Source organism: Pleurodeles waltl, chromosome 12 (assembly GCF_031143425.1).
Source record: "Pleurodeles waltl isolate 20211129_DDA chromosome 12, aPleWal1.hap1.20221129, whole genome shotgun sequence".
Classification (NCBI taxonomy): Eukaryota; Metazoa; Chordata; class Amphibia; order Caudata; family Salamandridae; genus Pleurodeles; species Pleurodeles waltl.
The window spans coordinates 419,834,444-419,861,375 of record NC_090451.1 but is presented as its reverse complement, the minus strand read 5'-3'; positions in this window follow the sequence as shown (position 1 = coordinate 419,861,375).

The following is a 26,932-nucleotide window of genomic DNA, read 5'->3' as shown; positions in this document are numbered from 1 at the left end:
TACCACCGGCATCCCCCCTCCCAAGACCTCAGCAACAAACTTACCACCTTTTTCCACAACTTGATCATAGACATCTATGACAGCTTTGCAAACCAGAACCCACCGAACCCACATGCAACCACCACACCCAAATGATCCAGTTCTCAGCTGACCCTGCTCAACTGGACCACCCTTACTACTGACAACACCCTTAGGATCATGACAACCAACCACTCTGGAGCCTCCTCTGACTTCTGCCCCCACCACATCTTTAACTGAGCTAGCACCACCATTGCCCCCTGAAATTTGCCGCGCTATCAACTTCTCCATCAAGTCTGTCACCTTCCATGATGACTAGAAACACTCAGAAATCAAACCCCTACTGAAAAACCCTCTGCCGACAACACAGTCTTCAAAAATTACAGACCCATCTCAGTGCTCCCCTTCCCAGCCAAAGTCATCAAGAAGGCCATCAACACCCAACTCACCGAATTCATCGAAACTAACCACAACGTGGAACCCTCCCAATAAGGCTTCAGAGGCAACCATAGCACCAAGACTGCACTCCTTGCAGCAACAGACACCATCAGTACTCTCCTAAACTAAAGCAAAACTGTAGCCCTCATGCTCCTGGACCTCTCCACCATCTTCAACACTGTCTACCACCACACCATCTGCACAAGACTCCATGACTCCAGCATTCACAGCAAAGTCTTAGAGTGGATCCTCTCCTTCTCACCGGCCAAACCCACAGAGCCAAGCTCCTACCTTTCTCCTCAGAACCTATAGAGATCAGCTGCGGAGTTCCTCAGGGCTCCTCTCTGAGCCCCACCCTCTTCAACATCTACATTGCCTGGTTTGCAGACATCATCAGAAGCTACGGACTGTACATTGTCTCCTACACCGATGACACCAAGCTGATTCTCTCCCTCACCGACGAACTTACAGCCACTAACAGCAACTTTCACAACAGGATGAAGGCAGTCACTACCTGGATGAAAGACAGCTGCCTCAAACTAAACTCCAACAAAAATGAAGTCCTCATCCTGGGCACTACCCCCTTTCTATGACTCCTGATGGCCAGCAGAGCTAGAAACCCTCCCACACCCACCGACCATGCACGTAACCTCAGCATCATCCTTGACTCCTTACTCACAATGAACCGCGAAATCAGTGACGTCTCCTCCTCCTGCTTCCACACGCTCTGCCTACTCCGGAAGATTTTTAAGCGGATCCCCACCGAGTCCTGGAGAATGGTCACGTAAGTGCTTGTCAGCAGCAAGCTCAACTACGGCAACGTACTCTATGCGGGCACCACCCAAAACTTCAAAAGAAATTGCAGAGAATTGAGAGCGCATCAGCCACACTTATCTTGAACATCCCCCACTGCAGCCACTTCTCCAGTCACCTGAGAGACCTTTGTTGGCTCCAAATCAACAAAAGAATCACCTTCAAGCTCCTTATGCATGCCTCCAAGGCCCTTCAAAACATCAGACCTGCATACCTCAATCACCTCCTCCCCTTCTACACACCCACCAGCCATCTCTGCACCACCCACCCTGTCCTGGCCACTATCCCATGGATCCACAAGACCTCGGTCAGAGGAAAATCCTTCTCCTACTTCGCTGTGCAGACCTGGAAAACTCTAATGCTACATCTCAGGCAATCACCCTCACTGCCTCAATTCAGGAACGACCTCAAGACCTGGCTCTTCGACTGAACTGCACAACTACCCACCCTCCAGTACTAGGAGACCCTCACAGGTGATTAGCCATGCTCCACAAGAATCATTGATTGATTAAAAAGGATTATGGGCGAATGTCTTAAACTAACCTCCAGTTACCAACAGACCTCGCTGAAAGCCATCCAGGAATGCTCTTCAGAAGTTAAGCAGCTGATCAAGATAGAATGTTCTGTAATTTCATCTGTTGCTGGTAAATACAACACTGCCTAGTCCTGTGATCAACCAAAGATTATATAGGGGATCACTGATAGAATATCAAAAACAAAAATATTGTGTGGATAGAATATCGTGTCAAAAATCCAAGGACCTAAATATAGATGCAAATAGGTATGCACAGATTAATTATTCTTAGCTCTACATGTGTGTACCTTGAAAATATATATATATCCTCAGGCACATTTATATAGAGTTCTATATAGTAATACTTTGCTTACCTGCAGAAAGTGACCTTCACTATATTTTTGTTGTTGATATTCTTGACACCATATTTTGCCCCAAGATATTTCTGGTTTGATATCTCTTCTAAACCCTTTATATAGGAAGGCCACCACATTGTATTGAGGTTCCTCCAGTCTGAACTTGTTTTCCAAGGAATCAAGAAGGATCATGAATGTTACACCTGTCAGGTTCAAATCTACCACAAAGCTGTTTATGAATGCTGTTAGAATTTGGGTCTCTAGTTGGCAGAGGTATGCACCATGTCCAAGTAGGGATCACAATCATAGCCAGGGTAAATCAGTTACACTCCATAAATTAACCTGTGCTGACCCTTTGGTAGCTTGGCACAGAACAGTCATGCTTAACTTAAGAGGCAATGTGTAAAGTATTTGTGTAACACTTAATTACAGTAACATGGTGAAAGACACCACAAACAGACTCAACACCAGTTTAGAAAAACAGAGAACATATATCTGCGTGAAACAAGACTAAGACGTCAAAACTTCAATAAGTAGAAATATTCCTTTTTTAAAGATTAAGGTGGTCATTACAACCCTGGCGGTCGGTGTTTAAGCGGCGGTAAGACCGCCAACAGGCCGGCGGTAAAACAATTGCAATTACGACCGTGGCGGAAACCGCCAACAAAGACAGCCACTTTTAACACTCCAACCTCCATGGCAGTACAGACAAACAGCTTGGCGGTCACCGCCAACAGACAGGGGGAAGACAAAGCAACGCCCACAGTATCACAACCTACCAATCCGCCACCTTTTCCGGGGCGGATTCACCGCAGATAAAAACACGGCGGAAACAGGATTTTGAAGAGAAAACGCTCACCTCTACACACCCCACAAGGAACCAGGACACCATGGAGCCGGAACTCCAAATTCTCCCTTCGATAGTCTTCCTGCTCCTCTGCCAGGAGCATGAACGCCGGCGGCAAAGACCACGGTGAGTAGTGCACCTACGACACAGGGGAGGGGAGAGGGAAAAACAGGGACACACACACGCAACACCCCCACCCTCACCCATTACAACACACACACTAATACATATTTAAACATGATAGTTACACCCCCCAAACCCCCCAGAAGAATGCAAAGACAAAAGAAAATGAGTGTAACCATTGTAATATATTAAAATCAAGTAGGCAAAAAAAATATATATATATATATATATATATATATATATATATATATATATATATATACACCATAAACAAAATATACACCAAGCTTAGTAGTCCAGGTAGTGCTCCAATGAAGTCCGTGGAACACTGGGCCCACACGGTATGGGCGAGGCCCAAACAAGATCCCCGACCATGATGGAGAGAACACTGCAGGGGCATCAGAGAGCAAGAAAACAGGCACCTCAGGGGGAGGTAAAGGGGGGTACCTCAGCCGGTTGGGTGCACAACGCCAAATCCACCAGAGGGCCACATGCCCACTGTTAAATCCTGGGGAGTGCAAAGCCACAGTCTCTCAAGTCTCTACAGTGGGTGGGTTGCCCACTGTTCCATCTTGGGGAGTGCAAAGCCACAGTCTCTCAAGTTTCTACAGCGGGTGGGTTGCCCACTGTTCCATCCTGGGGAGTGCAAAGCCACAGTCTCTCAAGTCTATACAGCGGGTGGCTTGCCCACTGTTCAATCCTGGGGAGTGCAAAGCCACAGTCTCTCAAGTCTATACAGTGGGTGGGTTGCACTCTGTTCCATCCTGGGGAGTGCAAAGCCACAGTCTCTCAAGTCTATACAGTGGGTGGGTTGCCCACTGTTCCATCCTGGGGAGTGCAAAGTCAAAGTCTCTCAAGTCTCTACAGTGGGTGGGTTGCCCACTGTTCAATCCTGGGGAGTGCAAAGTCATAGTCTCTCAAGTCTATACAGTGGGTGGGTTGCACTCTGTTCCATCCTGGGGAGTGCAAAGCCACAGTCTCTCAAGTCTATACAGTGGGTGGGTTGCCCACTGTTCCATCCTGGGGAGTGCAAAGTCAAAGTCTCTCAAGTCTCTACAGTGGGTGGGTTTCCCACTGTTCCATCCTGGGTAGTGCAAAGCCACAGTCTCTCAAGTCTCTACAGTGGGTGGGTTGCCCACTGTTCCATCCTGGGGAGTGCAAAGCCACAGCCTCTCAAGTGGATGACAGTCTCCACTGGTTCTGGAGGGGGCCTTGTGCCCAGAGTGCTTCATCCTGCTAAGGACAGAGTGAGTGGATGTATCTCTCCACTGGTTCTGGAGGGGGCATGGTGCCCAGAGTGCTTCATCCTGCTAAGGACAGAGGTAGAGGATGACAGTCTCCACTGGTTCTGGGGGGGGCTCTGTGCCCAGAGTGCTTCATCCTGCTAAGTTCAGAGGTAGTGGATGTATCTCTCCACTGGTTCTGGAAGGGGCATGGTGCCCAGAGTACTTTATTCTGCCTGTGACGGACTCAGTAACGTCAGTGCCCTTGGCGCTGATGGGCCAGCGTTGCTTGAGGCGGCGGTGCCCTGTTCAGCGGTGCTTGAGACGGCGGTGGCCTGTTCAGCAGTGCTTGAGACGGCGGTGCCCTGTTCAGCGGTGCTTGAGATGGCGGTGCCCTGTTCAGCGGTGCTTGACACGGCGGTGCCCTGTTCAGCAGTGCTTGAGACGGCGGTGGCCTGTTCAGCAGTGCTTGAGGCGGCGGTGCCCTGTTCAGCGGTGCTTGAGACGGCGGTGGCCTGTTCAGCAGTGCTTGAGACGGCGGTGCCCTGTTCAGCGTGCTTGAGATGGTGGTGCCCTGTTCAGCCGTGCTTGAGGCGGCGGGCTCCTTTGCAGTGACTCAGCTGCTGGCGCTCCTCTCTGTCCCAGCGGGGCTTGTGCTGGTGGTCCTCTCTGTCCCAGCGGGGCTTGTGCTGGCGGTCCTCTCTGTCCCAGCGGGGCTTGTGCTGGCGCTCCTCTCTGTCCCAGCGTGGATGATGGCGGTGGCCTCCTGGCCAGCGGGGATGATGGCGGTGGCCTCATGGGCAGCGGGGATGATGGCGGTGGCCTCCTGGCCAGCGGGGATGATGGCTGTGGCCTCCGGGGATGATGGCGGTGGCCTCCTGGGCAGCAGGGATGATGGCGGTGGCCTCCTGGGCAGCGGGGATGATGGCGGGGGCCTCCTGGCCAGCGGGGATGATGGCTGTGGCCCCCTGGGCAGCGGGGGTGATGGCGGTCTCCTCCGCCGTGCTGCTCTTCCCAGACTTTCCTGCTTTCTTGTGGCCCATCCCCACCTTGGAAGGTGTCGCAGCTGACTCCACACTCCCACCTGGACCCCTGGGAGAGGCTTTGGTGGCTGGAGTCTTCCCCCTCTCCCGCCGGGCACTGGCCAACTTTTGATGCTTCACAGGTGGGGGACTGACTGTGCTGTGGCTCCGTGCCACACTGGCTGTGGACGACATCTGCACACATGGATGACACAGGGGCATGACTAGGTTTACTTGGCACTTTACAGAGGTGGGGTGGGGGTGGGGTGCCTGCCTTACGGAGGGACCTTGTCTACGAAACTCGCCCTGGCCTAGGGAAACCCACAGCCCATCTCCCCCACCCAGACACCTACACTGCACGCAAAATCCGCCAGATGAGAGTGTACTCACCCCCTTGTGTCTGCTGTGATGCCCTCAAGTGCTCATCCAACTCCAGGTACGCCACCGCCAGGATCCTGAACATCAGGGAGGTCATGGTGCGACCGGCACCTCTCCCACTTTGGAAGGCTATCCCCAGCTGAGCCTCCGCCGTCTTCTTGCTCCAGCGGCAAATGTCCTCCCATCTTTTCCAGCAGTGGGTGCTCTGTCTGTGGTAGACCCCTAGGGTCCTGACGTCCTTGGCGATGGCACGCCAAATATATTTTTTCTGGTGGGCGCTGACCTACATGAATTGTACAGGGGCAAGAGAAACTTATTACCAACTGCACCATCACAGTCGTTGGCCCCCATCGCTACCCTTGGCATATGGCACATGCACTCACCGTCGTTTCATGCACGCCGCAATCTCCCCCCCCTTCTTACATCCACCTCACTCCACAAAGGCATAGCCCATACAGCATGCTCCCAGTGTACTTACCTGTTTGTCTGGCGGACCGTAGAGTAGCGTGTACTGGGGGAGGACCCCGTCCACGAGTTTCTCCAACTCCTCCGATGTGAAGGCAGGGGCCCTTTCCCCAGACACTGGAGCCATTGTCTCTTCCAGACCGAGGTCACAGCAGCACTTGCAGTGTAGGTCTTCTCCTGTCGAAGATCAGGTATTGAGTGATTGAACAGATAGGAAATGGCGGTCACGTCCGCGGCGGTGCGTACCGTCACCGCCGGCGTACATTGTCTTTGGCTCATGGGACCCATAGGGTCCAATGTTAACCAGTGCAGCATTGGGCCGAGGTCTTCGACCGCCTACTGCGACGGTGTAAAATACCAGCGCAGTTACCTCACATCCCATTGTCCCACTTTAGAGGTCAGGGCCCACATGGCTTCATTTTTAACTGTGTCACACATACCTAGGCCTAGACTCAACACACATACAGGCCACTTTTTGGATTATGATTCGTGTTCTGTGTAAGCTGTGGGTACGTACCTCTGAGTTGGTTGACTCTGTGCTCGCTGTTGTCCTTCATAGGCACTGTCCGCTGGGACATGTGAGGAGATGGCGGCATCCTCTGGTGTACCGACCGTTGGTGGATCTGTCGACAATGGAGGAAAGACATGTAATCATCACCTACAGGCTTGACCGTGCCACAATCCAGGAACTCTGTACCCAGCTGGAGCCAGACCTGATGTCAGCTATCCGCCATCCCACAGGAATCCCCCCTCAAGTGCAGGTGCTGTCAGTGCTCCATTTCCTTGCAAGTGGGTAATTTCAAACAACAGTGGCCATAGCATCAGGGATGTCCTAGCCTGTTTTCCAACGTGTTGTCCAGAGTGTTGTCTGCCCTTCTGAAACACATGCAGAGCTACATCGTTTTCCCTCAGGTGGAGGATTTGCCTACAGTGAAAGGGGATTTCTATGCCCTGGGACATATCCCCACCATAATATGTGCCATTGATGGGACCCATGTGGCTTTGGTACCCCCCAACAGGAGTGAACAGGTGTACAGAAACCGGAAGAGTTATCATTCGATGAATGTACAGATGGTATGTTTGGCAGACCAGTACATCTCCCATGTGAATGCCAAGTTCCCCGGCTCAGTGCATGCCTACGTCCTGCAGAATAGCAGCATCCCTTATGTGATGGGTCAACTCCAGAGGCACTGTGTGTGGCTATTAGGTGAGCACCTGGAAGCAAGACAGTGGGAATGGTTGTCTGGGTCTGTGGATGTCCCTATGAGTTAGTGTGTGTCTAACAGTTGTCCCTCGCCATTTGCAGGTGACTCTGGTTACCCCAACCTGTCATGGCTACTGACCCCAGTGAGGAATCCCAGGACACGGGCAGAGGAACGCTACAATGAGGCTCATGGGCGAACACAGCGGATAATCGAGGGGACCTTCGGCCTCCTGAAGGCAGGTTCCGGTGCCTCCGTATGACAGGTGGATCACTATTCTACTCACCAAAGAAGGTGTGCCAGATCATCGTGGCATGCTGTATGCTTCACAACTTAGCTTTGCGACGACAGGTGCGTTTTCTGCAGGAGGATGGTCCAGATGGCGGTGTTGTTGCAGCTGTGGAGCCTGTGGACAGTGAAGACGAGGAAGCAGAAGAAGAGGACATGTACAACAGGGACTCAGTGATCCAGCAATATTTCCAGTGAAACACAGGTAAGAATACAAACCTGCCTACTACATGTACTTTAACACTACTACCTCTCTACTGTCTGTCGTTTTCACCCAGTGTATGGTCACTGAGTTGTCACTTTCCCTTACGATTTCACAGATGTGGGTCCCACAGTGTGGCATCTGCTTTTAATCTCCTCATGGACTACAGCTGTGTGACATAGGTATGTTGACATTACAAATGAAAGAGCTTTTTTACACTGTAATTGCTAATACACTATTCCGAAATCACAGACTGACTCCAGATTGTTTTGTGCTTTAAGGGTGTTTATTTTAGTGCTCAATATTGGAGGGGGTAGCAAAATGGTGAGGGGTGTTGGTGGAGGAAGGGCCATGGCAGAGTCCAGTCTATTAGTCTCACAGGTGCATTGCCCAAATGGGCAAAGGAAGTGGAGCTGGGGCACTTTTACGGATGGACAGGGTGACAAAGTGGGACAGAAGGATGACATTCAGGGTGGTCTCATTTCTTGGCGGGGGTCTTGGCATCGTTCTCTGTCTTTGTCCTGGATCTCAGGGACCGTTTGCGAGGTTGTTTTCCCTCTGCAGGGGGTGGGGTGCTGGTGTGGTGGTCCTGTCCACTAGCGCCGGCGGAGGTGGTGGGTAGTTCATCGTCCAGGCTAGTGTCAGGGGCCCCCTTGTAGTGCCACAGTGTCCCTCCTGGTGTTGAGTACTTCCTTCAGCACCCCTACGATGGTGCCCAGGGTGGAATTGATGGCTCTGAGTTCCTCCCTGAAGCCCAAATACTGTTCCTCCTGCAGGCGCTGGGTCTCCTGAAACTTGGACAGTACCGTTGCCATCGTCTCCTGGGAGTGGTGGTAGGCTTCCATGATGTTGGAGCGGGCCTCGTGGATAGTGGGTTCCCTTGGCCTGTCCTCCCCCTGTCGCACAGCAGCCCTCCCAGTTCCCCAGTGTTCCTGGGCCTCCATCCCCTGGACCATGTGCCCACTACCACTGCCCTCAAGTCCCTGTTGTTGTTGGGGTGGTGGGTTATCCTGGATTCCCTGTAGTGGTGGACACACTGCTGATTGACGTGTCCTGGGGACGGAGGTATGGGCCCGCTGGGTGGGTGCTGTATTGGTGTTTCCAGAGGGGGGAAGCTCTGTAGTGGCCTGTCACTGTGTGATGGGAACCGACTGTCTCGAGGTCCCCGATGGGCCGGGCTGGTCCTCTAGATCCAGTTGGACAGAGGTGCTGTCATCACTGTGGGCCTCTTCTGTTGGTGGTGTGGACATGTGTGGACCCTCCTGTCCGGTGACGTTGGGTAGGGGTCCTGCTAGGGTATAAAAGGATGTTTATTACATCTGTGTGTGCCATGGTGTGCAATGGGTGGGTGACCGTGTTCCCCAGTGCTTGCAGTCCTGTGTGGGACCTTGTGTGGTTTAGGGGGGTGTATGGGTATGTGCAGTGTACATGCTTTAGTGATGGGCGTCCATGCTTTGTTGTTGCATTCGGGGCTTGGTGTTGGGATGTGTGGTTTGTGATAGTGGGACATTTGTGAGGAGTAGGAGTGATGGGGGTGAGGGCGAGGGTTGGGGTAGGTGATAGCATGCAGGTGGGTGGGGGATGAAGTAGTTAAAGGTTTGACTTACCAGAGTTCATTCCTCCGGCTACTCCTGCGAGGCCCTCAGGATGCAGAATCGCCAAGACCTGCTCCTCCCATGTTGTTAGTTGCGGGGGAGGAGGTGGGTGTCCGCCTCCAGTCCACTGAACCGCAAGGTGGTGTCTTGAGACCACGGAAGGCACTTGCGCCCGTAGGTCGTTCCACCTCTTCCTGATGTCATCCTGATTTCTTGGGTGCTGTCCCACTGCGTTGACCCTGTCCACTATTCTTCGCCATAGCTCCATCTTCCTTGCAATGGAGGTGTGCTGCACCTGCGATCTGAATAGCTGTGGCTCTACCCGGACGATTTCCTCCACCATGACCCTGAGCTCCTCCTCCGAGAACCTGGGGTGTCTTTGCTGTGCCATGGGGTGGTGTGGGTGATGTGTGGGGTGGTGTGTGTGGTGATAAGTGTGCTGATATGTAGTGGGGTGTTGTGTGAGGTGCGTGGAAGTTCTGTGGGTGATGGTGTTGTGTGCCTGTGGATGCTAGTATTGTTAATGGTGGTGTCTCTCCCTGTGCTTCTTTCTCAAATGTGGTCATAGTGGTTTGTGGGTGATGTAGGTGTGTGTTTTCTATTGTATTGGGTGTGTGGGAGTGGTGTGTGTATGTGTATCAAGTGTGTGTATTTGGAATTGTCCAATGTGGTTGTGTTTTATATGTTTGTGTGTATTTTGAGTGCGGCGGTGTGTACCGCCAATGGAATACCGCGGTTGAAAGACCGCCGCGTGGATTCGTGGGTCATGATAGTGTGGGCGTATTTCTGTTGGCGTGACGGTGGAGGTTTTGTTTTTGCCAGTTTATCACTGACCTTTGGTGTGGCGGACTTGTGTGGGTGTCTGAATATTGGCGAATTCCGTGCTGTGGGTCATAATAGCTGTGGCAGTATTCCGCGGCCGCAGCGCTGTGTGTTGCCGGTCTTCTGCACGGCGGTAAGCAGCTTTTACTGCCAATGTTATAATGACCACCTAAATGTGAAAACAGTGCTTAGTAGTCACTAGCTGTCAAAAGGTTACTTGAGGTCACGAGGGACTGGTGCAAATCCAAAGTCTAGGCCGACTGCGATGTAGGGTAGGTCAACTACAGAACCGATGCAGGGTCCACTGAAACAGTACCTTCGATGGAACAAAGAATTAACGTTCAGGGCACAATGCATGTTTGTTGCAGAAATCAGATGCAGAACCCACTTCAGTGGGCCAGGACTGGATAGGGCACCTCAGGCAAGGGTATGACCCACAGATGGCAGAGTCCAGCAGCACCAGGAGAGCTGCAGGCAGTGTCTCTAATATCACTGATACTGTGGAGAACAGGGGGAATGCCAACAATCCCTAGGAGAATCATGGGTTTAAAGATGTAAAGAACAAGTCCAGTCCTTCGTATTCCAGGCAAGAAGCAGCAGACAGTAGGCCAACACAGCAAAGCAGGTATCAAAGTGGTGATCCCTCCTAAAGCACACAGCAATCAGTAGGCCAACACAGCAATGTAGCTGCAGAGTGGCAGTCCCTCCTGGCAGCATAGCAGCTCTTCCTCCTCGCACCATGTCATTGGTTATAGTAGAGTTCTGATTTGGTGGGTTTGGGTCCAATACTTATGTCCAAATGTGCCTTTGAAGTGGGGAGACTTCAAGGAGACGTTTGAATATCACAAGGCCCCTGCCTTTCCTTCCCTGGCTCCAGACACTCTACAGGGTGCAGACCTTTGTGAGGGGAGGGGCACAGCCCTATTCAGGTGTGAGGTACTGTTAAGCTCCGCCCCCCCATCAAGCCAATTAATGGCCCATCAGGGCCCATTAAATCACACCTAAGCTCACATTGTGTGTGACTGTCTACAGGGAATTCACAAAGCCCAGCTGTCACCAACACCATACGTGCATTCAGAGACAGGAGCACAGAATGATTAAAGTAAGAAAATGTCAACTTTCTAAAAAGTGGCATTTTCAGACTTACAATTTTAAAATCCGACTTCATCATAAGTTGTGATTTTTATTTGGGAGACATCATACTCCAAGTTCCCATCTTTTCCCAATTGGAAATTACACTTCAAGGCTGCTTCAAAGTAACCCCAATGTTAACCTATGGGAGAGATAGGCCTTGCAGTGGTGAAAAACACTACACTAGCAGGACATGTAAAACTTGGACTTACATGTTCAACTTTTCAAATATACCGCACTCTGCTCTTGAGACTAACTAGGGCCTACAGAAGGGGTGACAAATGTAATTATAGGAAGGTTTGTGCCTGGCAAGTGGATACACTGGCCAGGTCGAAATTGCAGTTTGAATCTGCAAACACAGGCCTGCAGTGGCAAGCCTGAGACATGTTTACAGGGCTACTGTAGTGGTGCAATCTGTGCTGCACGACCAGTAGTAGACTTTAATTCAAAGGACCTGGGCACATATAATGCACTTTTCTAGGGATTTACAAGTAAATGTAATATTCCAATTGCGGATAAGCCAACATTACCATATTTTAAGGAGAGGGCACACACAATTTAACAGTGGTAAAGTTCACAGAGTCCTAAGGCCAGCAAAAACAATGTAAAAAAATGAGGCAAAAAGTTTGGGGGCAACCCTGCAGAGAGGGCCATTTCCAACAAATGTAAACCTGGCTGCTAACATAATGGAATGTATGAAAGCCACCAATAAATGGAACTGCATGACCACCACATTGAGTACATGTAACTATTGCAACAATCATTTGCTCTCTTACTTTGCACAAAAACAAATGTCTACAGAAAGAAAGTGATCTAATCAACTCACTATGTACCACGCTAGCTTGTCCTTCAAAACCTTTTTTGGTTATGAGTTAGCTAGACCAATGGATGAGGCACAATGCTGTATTTCCATTTAACTCACGAATTTGAACGTTCAAGCACCCAAAAGCTTCTGATCATGACTGATACTAGGATGAGATGGGGACTTCGTCTTTGTGCACGTTTGAATCCTGTTACATTTTCGTGTGCGACTTTTAATAAAACAACAAACGTCTGCATTCCACGGGAAATGTACAAAATGGGCATTTAAAGTTATTTTCAACACAGACAGTTGAGCGTCCAGAAGAATACTTTTGAACATTTACACCACATAAACCAAGAACGCATTGAATCAAAAAGTTGAAAAACATTTTTAGTGGCCCAAGATAAAAATATATATACTTTTTTTTTTTATACGCATTATTCGTCACTTTAAAACTCTCATAAACACCAGTCTTTCTGTTCTGCTACTCAGTTGCTGGGGTGGAAGCTGGCAGAGGCATCCATTTTATGACAGTGCTTGACAGTATTTTGCCATACCAAAGAGCGCCACGTTGGGCTATATTCTATTATAAAAAACACCTATCTGTGACTCCTAAAACATTTGATGCGATTTTTTACCAACTTCCAAAATGGTAATTGGTTTTAATGCAAATGGGTGATGCAATTCACTATTTGTTAATCATTGTGAGCTAAAATGTATGTCTTGTGAGATGTAAACACTAGCCGAAGGAATTCAGATGAATTGATACGATCCCTAGATGACAAGGGTAATTTATAATGGGGTTCATGGATATCCGTGATACCAGGACCACAAGAAGGACTAAATGATGCAACATGCTCACAGGGATCTGAACCTCATAAAATGTAGGATTTTATTCCATATGGCATGGGACGCAATGAGAGTCTGATTTTAAACAATCCAAAATAACCACTATTAGAGGCTGTACAGTTCTAGAAATTTGATTGGGGTAGCTTTTCAGAGCTGGCCTGCGAGGTGAAATCAGCATTATCCAGGAAGTTACAACAGAAAAAGTTGATGACGGAGTGGGGTCAGTAAATTTTTCATAGATCATCATATGATTGTCAGTCAGGACATTTAAAAAATTGCTGCAAAAGTAGATCACTGGTCAACAGAGTTGGCAATTGTGAAAGTTCTTGCTCAATTAAAAAAACCAAGTGTAGTTTTCTTGAACTTACTATATAGGTGGCCGGTTCTGGTTTATTTAAGTAGCTTCCTATTGTGACACAACTGGCATGTTTAGAACATGTATTCACCATTGAAGTAAGAAGGACACTGTCTGCTCTGTTATGTCCAAAGTTTCTCTACTCGCGAGTACAGGTTAACCCATCTGTCCATTTTCTAGCTCGACTTTTTGTAGTAGTTGTTCTGCTGGCCAGCCAAACAGATTTCGTTGGGAGAGTGGTAGTGAAAGTATTACATTTCTGTCTGACTGCTGCTCCTTAGTTTGGGTAAATTTTGTAAACCTAAATATTTATGGAAGTTAATTGTTTGCCTTTCATGAACCCCCCTTCTTTTACTTTTCCATGGCAAGTAAGTAATGATGAAAATGGCATTCCTCCTCTGATGCCACCATGCCAATCCACATGACCCAGAGGTTTTACAAATGGAGCAGGGTAGAGTGCCACTGATGAGAAGAGTTCTCTAACTGGGGGACTTCTTCGAAGGATGAAGCTTAAAGAAAATAACAAGCTAGAGGAAAATGGAAGTTAAGAAACATGCTGAAAAATCAAAAACAGCGAGCAATAATTACAGGAATAAATCCCCAGATGGAGAGGCACGCGACTTAAGGTGCAATTCTGCTGAGAGGGGAGTGAACAAGGACCATTTTGACACAGAGAAAGTAATTGATGCTAGCTTCCATACGGTTACAGGACTTCTTCAGCCTATAATACCCCAAAATGGAAGATCCGCTGTCTTGCAATTGGAAAACAGAATGTGCCTCCATGTTTGGGACAAAGACTCCGACACTCTTGTTTAGTGTAAAAGGCCATTTATTAGGACAGACTTGCTCACTGATCATAACACGTCAAATATAAACAGAACTTTATAACAACCTTTATATGAACCTTGTAACTCCGTTTCATCCATTCGCATTTCAAACCTCCACTTATCCTTCGCATCTCACCAAATCCACTTTTTTTCCATGCAGCTCCCTTTTTTCTGTTTTACCCCTTGCCTGACTTTGTCCTCCCCCCGGAAGGGTGGACAAGCCCGCATCTGACTCCCCACCCTCCCCCCTACACTGCCTGTGCAAAGCAACCAGCCCTAAACTGGCAATGAACCCCCAATCTCGCCCCGGCACAACTATTTCACTCATTCCACCCTACTTTTCATCTCTTCATTCTCACATGTAGGGCGGGCAGGTGGCCAACCTCTGTGCAGCGTGACTAGCTTGCACCGAAGAGGCTGATCCCCCACTGGGGTTGCTTCCGCATTTTCCCCCACCTGGTCCTGACCTGAAAAGCCCTTGCCTGTCATATCCACCCTATTCCCTTTAGCTGTGGCCCCAGCCAGGGTGAGATCAAGGGGCTGCTATGTTCCCTTTGAAACTGCTGCAGATTGCCCTGCCTGCTGCATGGACCCTAAAACTGTGTCTGGCAACCGAGAAGGGCCTGCCACCTCTCCCTGATGCCCTTCATCTGCCAGGCCCACATCTTCTTGGCCTGCCTGCAGACCAGGCTCCACTTGTGGTCCTTGGTCCAAAAGCACAGGAGGGGGGGCGGCTGCACCTCGCCCCCCCTTTTTACCCTTTTTTGTATTCATTTTTGGTGGTGAGTGTCACGTGGCAGTAGCTGGTGCCATGGCCCACACCGCCGTGCGCGGCGCGCGCATCATCCCCACCCATGCCTCCTCTAACATTCCTGGCCGCAGGAGATCGCAGCGACCTGCCTCCCCCAAAAACTCGGAGGGCGGCCCTTATGGCCGCAATATCGTGCCCCCCAGCCATGCTGCAAATCAAAACTCGGGCTACGCACTAACTGTCAAACGCGCGCCCGACAAAGTAGGTAGTTTCCTTTAAGAAAGGAAGGAAACAAATAAACACCGCTAGCGCGTAGGCGGTAGCGGCCCAGCCCGTCACCTGAGCGACTCAGGCCAGGCATCCACCCAAGAGCCCACGCTGCCCTGAGCACCCTTGAAACGGGAAAGACAATAGAAACGAGTACATCACCAGCCGATCAGTTAACGCACAAAAACAATCCTACCATACTCCACTAACACCCCTCAGATCAGCCAACCTCTGCGCAGCGTGACTAGCTGGCGTCGAAGAGGCCGATCACCCAACCCCACCCTCTTTTATAGCCTCCTCACATCCCTCCCCTGCCAAGTAAAGCAGCCTATCCCTCCCCAGGCCGTCTACTTCCGGCCCAAAGTCTCCTGTGAAAAGACTGGACTGCATCCAGCTATTCACGGGGACCTATTGCCACCATTTTCCTTCGGAAATAGGAACAACCTGATACAAACAAGAGTTCTTGCAATGTGTTTCTGGTCCTACCTCAGAACATCCCACGGTCTGTTTACAGATGCCATGAGTAGAGGCAAAAGGGGCTCACTCAGATCAAGGTGTCCCAACGGACAAGCCAAGCTGCCACCCAATGTGTCAATTTCTACTTGGTGGCATTCGGGAAATGCAGCGCTGCCTGTGACGTGTAATAAGCACAAAGTGCGTTCAAAAGGATCTTTGCATACTTTTGCCCTTGCATAAACTTTTGCACAGAGGATTGCCTGACAGACGATTTAATGCCACCCATTGCCCAAGAAACAACACAATGCTTAATGTTCTTCCCTGACTAAAGGAAGCTTGTAGAAATCTACCTAACAGAAGAAAAATAGGAAAAAATAATAAAGTATTTAATAGAACATGTCTATGTTAAACGTTTTTACACAAAAGTGAAATTCATTTATATTTTCATCAATATCGGTTAAAAACATTGGAAACCCTGTTTCTTTTTTAAGTCTGACAAACTGGCACATTATTCAATTGCATACAGAAAAGAACATTTTTTTACTTATGCTGCGAATTTTTTAATTCTAAAATATTGTGAAATCATAAATCACTGTTGTCAAATCATAAATATAAAAATAACACAGTATTTATACAGTGATGATATTCAGAAGTACGGTGTTAAAAAACGTATATCTTGAAAAAGTGGGAAAAGGTTTGAGCCAATCTGGCAATGATTTGAACCTGCGAGTGACCTTTCAATAGCACAGATAGGAGAGCTCAGCTATCTATGGTATTAGGTGCCTCTCATACATTACATTTAAATCTTCCCTAGGGGGCAGTTGCCCTCTCACGAAGGTGAACATATAAAAAGGGAACAAAGTGGCGTCAGGAGAAAGACAGAAAATTTTACCCATTTAAACAGTGTCTGTCTTGTAAATTGTCTTGGTGAGGGAATGAATGGCCCTGGATCCTGTACAATATTAGGCTAGTGGGATAGTTTAATTGCGTCCTTGGAGAACCGTTTTGAATTGTTTGCCTCTATTAGAATTCTTTAATGTAGAGAACCGTGTTGAGGGATGGTAACTAGAGATGTGAAATTGGATCAAGTGGGGATAATAATTAAGAAAAAACTTTTGGGCGAAGTAGAAAAATAAAAATAGAAATGGAATCTGTCGGTCAGCTATATGTTGCAGATACCTACTATTGCTTAGACAGGTCACATACTTCAATAGAGTGCTGGATGATGAATTGAGCATGCAGGCCCAGCCAAATATGTCACTCCAAATCATGGTAGTTTAACATGGAGGCCAACGTTTACGTATTTGAATCGGTCCAGGATTAGGAAGACGTAAGGCGGTGTTACTAGTCACTAGAAACATGCACATTTTATCACAATAGTGTATCAAAATAGTGTGCAAACAAACAACTTGCCACCTTTCTTGCATCCTGTTTATCAACTGAGTCACCAGACTGAACAGACTCAACGAACCCCAGCACTCTAAATCTCCAAATTGATAGCTGGTTTAATTCGAATCATAGGAACATTCTAAAAATACATTCGGTGCTCAATTTTAAATTTCCAATTGGGAGAAAACGTGAGCTGAGTAGTAGTTGCTAAGCACAAACTCGATTAAATGCTGAATTAGATTAATTGGAGATGGGAAGCTAGGTGGGAATTCAGGAAAATATATGGTTTTGTCATGAGATTAAACAGCAATTTGATATTACTCCCATGTCTGACCTTAGAACTCAAAATGGATCCCAGAACACACTTGAAGTAAAACCTAAACAAGTGCTAATTGCATTTCCCACAGGCCTTTTTTTAGTCCACAATAATAGAGGACATCTAAAAGCAGTTTTTATTTGCTCTAAGCACCAACTATTTTTAAAAGTGAGCCATTTTCACTAGGACAGAAAATTATAGGAAAGCTTTGACTAACACAAAATGTTGATAGGTTTTAAGGAGTTAGTTCACAGAGACCTTGCACTTAAAAGAAATCATATGTTTTATGTATACTTGAAAGATTTTGGAGTGACACTCAGAAGCCATAAATGTGTTTCTAAAGTTTTGAACTGAAGTTTTAGAAATAATCTTGAAGATCTGGAATGTCAGTTGTGAATTTTCAAAATACATCCATTCATTTACAGTGATTATAAGTGGTCATGCTATTCCATATAGAATGTATGTATGTATTTTTGTGATGTCAATTTCCTATTCAAAAGCATTCAACATTTAGAATGTATCATTAAGTCACAAGCTATCCAAGGCCGAATTAATCACAAGAAAATGAAAAATCAGTCACTGTTCCTCAAACTTTGATGAACTAGTTGAGGAATACCTCATCTCACACAGCTGTGATGCTGTAACTTATCAGACATGGTTAGCACCCTGCATCCCCTCTTGGAAGTGTGATACCACTTCATATATACTTTACATGGCTGGCAATTTTTATCCATCATGCTAGCCCGATCATGCAATACAGCCAACCATTTCTTCACTGCATAAATGTTTCAAATCTTTACACACCATACATACATTGGAGGAAAAATGTATTGCTTCCACACTTGACCCAAGGTGAGCCTACCTGCCAGCAGGAAATAGTGTATCATTTTGTTAAGTGGGGTAGTAAGAGGGTAAATTCCATTCTCCCCAGACAATCTTAGCAACAGTATAGGAGGCTGCACAGGCAGTGAAATCCCCATTATATTTTTGTCGAGTGCAAGAATCTCAGACCAATATGCTTGATCATGAGTATATGAACACCACAAATCTTCAGTGAAAGCTCAGGACTTCTGCTATGGCTTTAATATCAATACGTGTGGAATGCTATCGATGACATTCATGATGGCATACTATTCCCTGTATCATCTACATTCTATTGTTTGAATTTGACCAGTCGGACTTGTCATTTGGTTTCTGGCTGAAACTGTTGGTGGTTGATTGTTATGTACTGAGAATAAACAATATGGAAAACTATGCTGGAGTTTTTACATTGATTGAAATGTAACAATAGGGATGAGTGCCTGCTGAGGACATGTGAGTGACCCCCAACCTCCTCCTGAAACCTACACGTGAAGCAATTTGTGACTTACTAGAAGCAGCAACGAGTGCTGTGCAGTGGTTTCTGTGGAAGCTGTGTGGAACACATTTCATTGTGTTCAGATGAGCTCTGGCATTGTAGCAGGTGAATTTATCTTGCATTTAGGAAGTCACAGATTGGCGACAAGAGGTGCTGAGATGTGTTTGGAATGCTGCTCCCATTAGAAATGATGACATCAAGGGAGCAGTGGAATTGACGTAGATGGAGTGAGTGTACGTACGTACGTATGTACTGTGGTAATTTTGACAGAGGTGAACATCAGAGTTTTCATTGGGATTGCAGAGCAATCAACTTTGTTTGAAGGATACACCACTGCATAATGATGCATTTGACACATTTCGGTCATTTTTCATTTGGGTTGGAGAGCATAGATATTGTATGATAACCATTCTTGGTTGGGAGAAATGTTAGGCAAGAATGCAGATAAAGGTGGTGACAATAATTTAGACACTAAAAACCAAGAAACTTGATAAGAGTTAAAATTCCACTTCTGCAAAAAGTTATAGAATAAAATGTTTCCTGTGTGGCATTGAAGGACAGCTTTCCGACAGACCCAGCTGGTTTGTGAAATTTACTATTTGTAAAACGATGTGGCAAGAAGGAGCATTATGCTTGTGTGTGTACAGGAATAAATTCACAAGGTGTGAATTGTGTGGGGACGGAAGAGAAATTTGTTTTAAGTGTGATGGATGAAGGCTTGGTTGATGTTAATCAAACATAAATGCCTGAGTGTGAAATTGTGTTTGATGAATAAAGAATATCTGTGCTCTCTGCTTCTGGTTCGCCATATACCATGATTGCTGATAAAAACTGGGAGGAGCTGTTTTTAAATGAAAAGATCACACTACAGACACCTGACATAGCTCCAGTAGGTTATGGTGGAATGAATATAGATGTGCTGGAATATTCTCTAATGAAAATTCAATTTGCTGACCATGAAACAGTGGGAAAAGTATATCTGGAGAAAAGGGGTGACAATATTTTAGGTTGGACACATCATAGGCATTTGGGAATAGCCATGAATCCCAAAGCTCAACAGAAGGTTCTATTGATGGCAAATGAAGAGTTAATGGATGACATTTGGAAGAAATGTATACTGGAATTAATTTAGATTACTTAAGAATTGTGAACATAGGATGGTGCTGTTCATTGTGTGTCAAAGGTGAAGAAGGTTCCTCACATGATGTTGGGACTACTGAAGTGAGAAATTGAAAAATTAAAGGAGAAAGGGGTGATTGAAGAGATAGAATGTTCTGAGTGGCTTTCCTCCTTAGTTTTGGCCACAAAGGATGGTGGTAGGGAGATTTGAATGTGTGTTGACCTGCGTGGGTCAAATAAACACATTTGAGTCAGCAGACAGACATTTTCTGAAACTTTGGCTTTAATAAAAGATGAAAGGGTATTCAGCCTTAAGGATTTGTCCTCTGCTTACCACCAAGTTATGCTTCACCATGACTTTAGAGCCTTAACATCGTTTGTGACACCTCTGGAAGCTTATAGGTTCATTTGCATTCCTTTTTGGCTATCCTCGGCTGTGGCATGTTTTCAGAGAGTTATGAAGAAAGTCCTAGAAGCTTGGTAAAAGTGTTTTTTTTTTTTTCAGGATGACAACTGTGTTTATGGTAGGGATCAACAAGAACATGGTGAAATACTGTGGAAGGTATTGGAGTGGCTGAAGGAAGCAGGACTAGTTATTAAGAAATAAAGTTTAGGGTTTTTTACTTGGGACATACCATTTCAGGTGAAGGCATAAGTAAACAACTTGATTTAGCCAGCAGTATTATTGATCCTTGTAAATTAGAAAATAAAGATCAAGTACACTCTTTTTTAGGTTTAGCAAAATTTTGTTCCAAGTTTATTCAAAATTGTACTAGTCTGTTCCAGCCATTGAGAGTGTTCCTAAAAAAAAGCACACAATTCAATTGGACGGATGAATGGATCAAGCTTTTGGGAACATCGAAGACAGCATTGGGAATTTACCAACTTAAGGACATTTCAATGCTTGTAATAAAACAGTTGTGTCAACTAAAGCCAGCATCAAAGGCCTAGGTGCAATTTTGGCTCAGGTGATTAATGGTGAACTGAAAAGGTGGCTTTTGCCTCTCACTCATCGAAAGATGCCGTTGAACGGTATTCTGTAATTTAGCAAGAGGCATTGGCAGTGTTTTGGGCAGTTAAAATGTTTTTGTGGGGGGAATACCTTTTACAGTCAAATGTGATCATCAGCAACTTTCTTGAATATTTATGTGCAGAGAGATGAAAAAACTGTCCCCCGGAGAAGATGGTGTTTGGAAGGGTTGTCCAACTTCAATTTCAGAGGGAAGCATGTGCCACGATAAAAAAATAGAATAGCAGACTGTTTTATGACAGTGTCAATAGATCAAGGTGATGATAAATGTGAAAACACTCTGGTGGGCTGGGTGTGTGAACCAGCAATGGATGACAATGAATGGGTGGATGTCAATTCAAAGATTCAGAATTACTGGTGTTGAAGGAGTTCATTGTGAAGCGTTGGCCAGACAGCATAGAGATTCCTCTCACCTTGAGGAGTTTCTCCAGTTTTAAGGATGTATTGCTTATTGTAGAAGAGAAAATCTTCAGGGTAAATCAAGCACCCTAAAGACCTGAGAGAAAAAATAATCAATTTGGCCCATGAAGGGCATTTAGGGAGGAATATAACTAAGGCCAGGTTATGAGAATGTCATTGGTGGCTGGGAATAGATCATGAGGTAGAAGGGGTAGTAATGGATTGTTGGCAATGTGCAAAAAATGAGAAAACCAAAAAGTCCCACACTGCTCTTCTATCCCCGTTTGAGATCCCAGTAGAGCCCTGGACCAAGTTGGGTTTGGACATTGCTGACCCTTTTGTATTAAAGTCTCATGATGAACAGTACTTTATTTTGAAAGTAAACTACACATCTCAGTGGGTAATTACCAAATATGTGGCTTCTGTCAATACCAGGACGGTAATATAATTCCTTAAGGAGGAGTTCTCTCAGAAAAGTGCTCCCAAGTGACTTGTCACCGATAATGGGGATCAATATGTTTTTCAGAAAATGTGTGAATTTCTCTATGAACTGTCAATAGTGCACTGTAATATGGCTCTTTATTCACCTCAGGTTAATAGTACACCTGAGTATGAACAAAATTTTGAAGAGCTGTGCTCAGCGTGCACTTCTAAAGAATCAGGACAGGAGAGTTTCCCCAGAGTTGCAAAAGGCCATTTTTATTCAACTTAAAAAGAAGCCTAATGTCTCCCCAATGACTTAACTAATCTGATACCTATTTCTCTGCTGCTGGCACAAACCAATATATTTGAGAAGTACATTCATTTTATTCTTATGGACTTCATTGCCACCAACATTCTTTTGGACCCAAAATGGCTTCCACAGTGGATTCAGCAAGAATCTGCCGTGTTGGGAGCAACGGATTTTATCTGATGTTAAGTAAATCAGGTTGGTGCTGTCATACTGCTGTTGTTCGACTTATCGGCAGCAGTAGATACTGTATCTCCCCCCCGGCTTGAGCTGAACTTATGCCAGGCAGGGGTTATAGATGAGGATCTGACCTTACTGAGCTGTTTTTTATCAGGTAGAACTCAAACAGTCAGCTGTGTTACTTTTAGATTTGCATCTTTTCAGCTCCCTTGCGGAGTACCACAAGGGTCCTCACTCAGTCCTACAGTTTTGAACCTGTATGTTGCTTCTCTTGCCACCTTGATCTACACAGTTGGGTTCCAATTATTGTCCTATGTTGATGATAGCTGAGAGCTTTTAAACAGTGCATGACTAACATTGGGGTTTGGATGAAGGTCAATTGTCTGAAGTTAAACGCAGATAAAACAGAGGTCCTGGTCTTTGGAGGTCAAAATTCAATGTGGTCAGAAAGATAGTGGCCTGAGATGTGCAGCCACCTTCCCAGTCCAGTAGACTCAGCAAACAAATAAGAGTGATATTTGATAACACACTTTCTTTTGATGGAGAGGTGAACAAGAGTACCAGCTCCTGTTTGTGTGTCATTAGGATCCTTAAAACAATTCTTCTGTTTATCCCTCTGGAATTAAGAACTGCAGTTATCATGGCTTTGATTACTTCTCACCTTGACTATTGCAATTTGCTATACCTTAACATCAACAAATCATCTTTAAGGAAATTGTAGATGATTCAAATCATGGTGGCTAGCCTGATATTTGACATATCTAAATTTGCCATGGTCACTGCAGGTCTGCGTGCCCTTTATTGGCTCCTGATCACCAAGGACATTGAGTTTAAAGCCCTCTGCTTTGTACACAAGGCCTTGTAGCAGCAGGGATCATTGGCTCTGAGATCCTCTTTTAAATGGTATTGCCCAATGGACAGTTAAGGAGCTCTGGCCAGAAAAAAGTTTCAAAGGTCCAGGAGGGACGACCACTCTGTATCAGTAACCGCAGCCAATCTCTGGAATACATTACGAGATCACATAGAGGGACTGGACACTCACATTATCTTCCGCAAGAAACTTAAGACCTGGCTGTTTTCTCTTTCTTAATTTGGGCTTCTTGGTCTTTCTTCTTGTAGGCAGTGCTTTCACACCTTTTGGCATAATGTGTTTTAGAAATAAATACAAATATAAATATTTTTGATGAATACTAGAATGTCAGACCAATAGGCTTTATCATGGGTACATGACCATTATATGTTTTTCTTTATGCTGCAAACAGATTGATAGGTGAGTAAAACTATGCCAAATCTTGTCCCGTGTATCATGTTATATCTCCACCCCCTAGGTGTTGCTCCCTTTAAGAGGCATAGTAATGACTGGATTTAGGGTGTAGGTCAGAGATTTGCGTCTAGAGCCATGGTATCCTTTTCTGGGTCTGTTTCTTATAAAACATTTTCTGAAGGAGGATTTTCTCCCTTCCAGCCACTTTCGATATACCTTGGGATCCAAACCAATGTAGCAGTTGTGCAAGCCTAAAATTGTTCCCACTACTCTGTGATTACTTACCAGGAATCTACAGCCCCCATCAGTGGAATGATTTCCCAAAGTGAAGGGCCATCGTTGTTTCAGTGTTTAAAGCTTTAAAGCTCAATCCAACAATCCCAAGCATAAAGTCCAAATTGTGAATGATTGGGAACATGGGGAGGGGAACAATGTGGATCCTGAAATCCTTGTAAGCTGTTGTCAATATTCCAAGAGTGTCACTGAAAACCTACAATAAGGTGTGTGACTTTGGCCTTGGGATAACCATTGTAGATTTTGCATTGGAATTAGGGAGTAACTTTGCTCTACCATGACCCAACCATTCCCACTGGTTTGTGATTTTATTCAAGTGCCCGTTGGATTTGGGCTGCTTGAATGTAAGTCCTAATGTTAGGAAGACCCATTCCTCTCTTGAGCATGTTATGGAGCATCATCGCTTTAGAGACTGTTGGTGCTTGTTTCTTCCATACAAAGTTTGGAGAAGAGGAGGGATTTTGCTTTGATATAAGTGAGGTGATCATTGATAAGGCAAAAATCAAAAAGGTCAGAAGGGCATCTGTGTGACCTGACAGCCTTAAGGTGGTCTTCACACCAACTGTTTGCCTACTTCTTCAATTTTTCTGTTCTCGCTTTTGCTCGCTTAGGACTTTGAGCACATTAACATATCTAACCACTGGTAATGTTCACATGCTCTCCCCCTAAAACATGGTAACATTTGCTAATACCCAAATGACATAGGTAATTTACTTAATAGTCCCTAGTAAAGTGTACTACATGTGCCCATGGCCTGTAAATTAAGTTCTGCTTTTGGGCCTGCCCCAATGATTGTGCTACTCACATAAGTAACCCCTTAACCATGTCTCAGGCCTGCCATCGCATAGCCTGTGTGTGCAGTTACACTGCCATTTTGCCCTGGCAAGATCAACTTCTTGCCAGGCCTATACCTTCCCTTTTTTATAAATATAAGTCACCCCTAAAGTAGGCACTATGTGACCCAGAGGGCAGAGTGCAATGTATTTCAAAGGTAGGACATGTATTTTATGTTTAGTATGTCCTAGTAGTGAAAAACTCTCTAGTTTGTTTTTCATTACTCCAAGGCCTATCTGTGGGAAATTGGGTTTTTGGTTGACTGGGATGTGAGCCCTGGTCAAGCAACAGCCACAAACCCGTGAAGGGTGAACCACAAAGAGTCACTAATGTAACCTGGGCTTAACCCTTGGTAGCTTTGCACAACCCTCTGTCAGCTAAACTTAGAGGCAATGTGTAAAGTATATATGCAGCACATAAACAGTAGCAACTGAAAACGTAACACAAGAAAAATCACAAGCCAATTTAGAAAAAAGGAGACAATTTTAATAAATAGTTTGACACCAAGATCCAATTAGTAGAACCAGAGTTATGAGGTTTTAAAGTTTAAGGCTCAAAATAGCATGTCCTCAGTTTTAGAAAATGGCCACAAGAGTACTTGGGTTGGAAATGGGACATCCTGGGTCTCCACCCACTATAACCCCCTCTCCTAACTCTGGAAGGCACATGGATCCCTTCTATCCACACTACACTGGGACCTGTCTGGGTCACTGCATATCTCCCCCTCACTCTGTTAGGGGAAACCGAACCACCCTCCTTTGTCCTTCCCAGACTATCTGGTACTTACCCAGAGCCTTGCCTCCTTTCTAAAGCTCCCTGGGGTCAGTGATCTTAGAATCCACCGCGTGTTGGTGTAGCTCTGGAAAACAGTGTGACTGAACATGTGCTCTCTTGAAATCAAATATGTACAGCCCCTCAAAATTGTTTACCATGCTACTCTTCACCCAACCACCCAGTGTCTAGCAAAAGTAACCCACAAATCCCCCAGGACTGGTGAAACAGTTTCCTACTGCCCCTGAATCTCAGCCAGCACTCTTCTGGGGTGAAACCATGTTTGTTTGTTGACAAGGGTCTCCTTTATGGGGGGATACCTGAGGCTACCTCCCTTCTCTGGTCCATTAGGCCTTCCCTAGCATCCTGTGTGCTTCTAGAGTGACCTCATAAACCTCAAACCACTGGTCTATGTCATCCCCCTCCCTGAATCTGGGCACCAAGTCTCTCGGTGTGTGGACCCTTCCTTCATTACTGGACATGGTACATTCACTGCCACCATTCCTGCCAGACTCTACTAGCTGTTTGGCCTTCAAGTCCAGCTTCTTGAAATTGACCCCATGGGCCATCCTCTTCTCCTCCATGGCCAGTCTCTTTTAATCCAAGGCATGATCATCCTTCCTCTCCTCTGCAGGACTATGTCAGCCTCACCTCTTCTCTCCTCTGCAGCCAGTTGGGCCAGTTGGAGCATCAGGTCCCTCTTGGTCTCTCTGTCCTTTAACTCCCCATGAAACAGGGCTTAGGAGGAGTTACTGCATCCTGCAGGGGATCCAGCAGGAGACTCCCTCTCTGTGGCCTCCCCTCCATCCTCTGGAGCCTCTATCAAGTAATTTTTCCTCTCCTCCGCCTCCTTCTTAGAGCCACAACCTTCTTGGTCCTGTGAACCATCCAGGAGGGTTCTTTAGAATTCCAAATGCATCTTTCGCGTCCTCAGAGCCCCCTGTTGCTCCATTCCAATGTTTGAACTTAAATGCATGTAGGGCCAGCCTTAGGTCCAGATTAGTGGATGCTCTCTTCACTGGCAGACCCTTATCCTTGAAGAACCTTGGAAGCACCTTCCTAGTGTAGGATACCATGCGGATGAGAGTCATGGTAATTCTGTAAAGGTATCACAGGTCCTCCAAAAAAAATAAAAAGAGAGCTAAGTCGATGAAGGTGAAGCAGGAGTCACAAATGAGCAATTGAGAGACAAAAAGGAGAATTGAAAAATCTATTCTGATGCTAAAGTATTTATCTGGGATTTTCATGCAATACAAATCACTGTATGGTACTGCACAACACACAAGTTGTGATCCCACTGCTGCCACCAATGTGAAAAATTGGGTTGTTGGGTGACTGGGGTGTGATCCCTGGTCAAACAACAGCTACAATCCCTTGCAGGCTGAACCAAGAGTCACTCATTCAACCTGTGCTTAACCCTGGGTAGCTTAGCCCAAAAGAAAGTCAGGCTACACTTAGAGACAATATGTAGAGTATTTATGCAGCACACAAACAGTAATATGAAA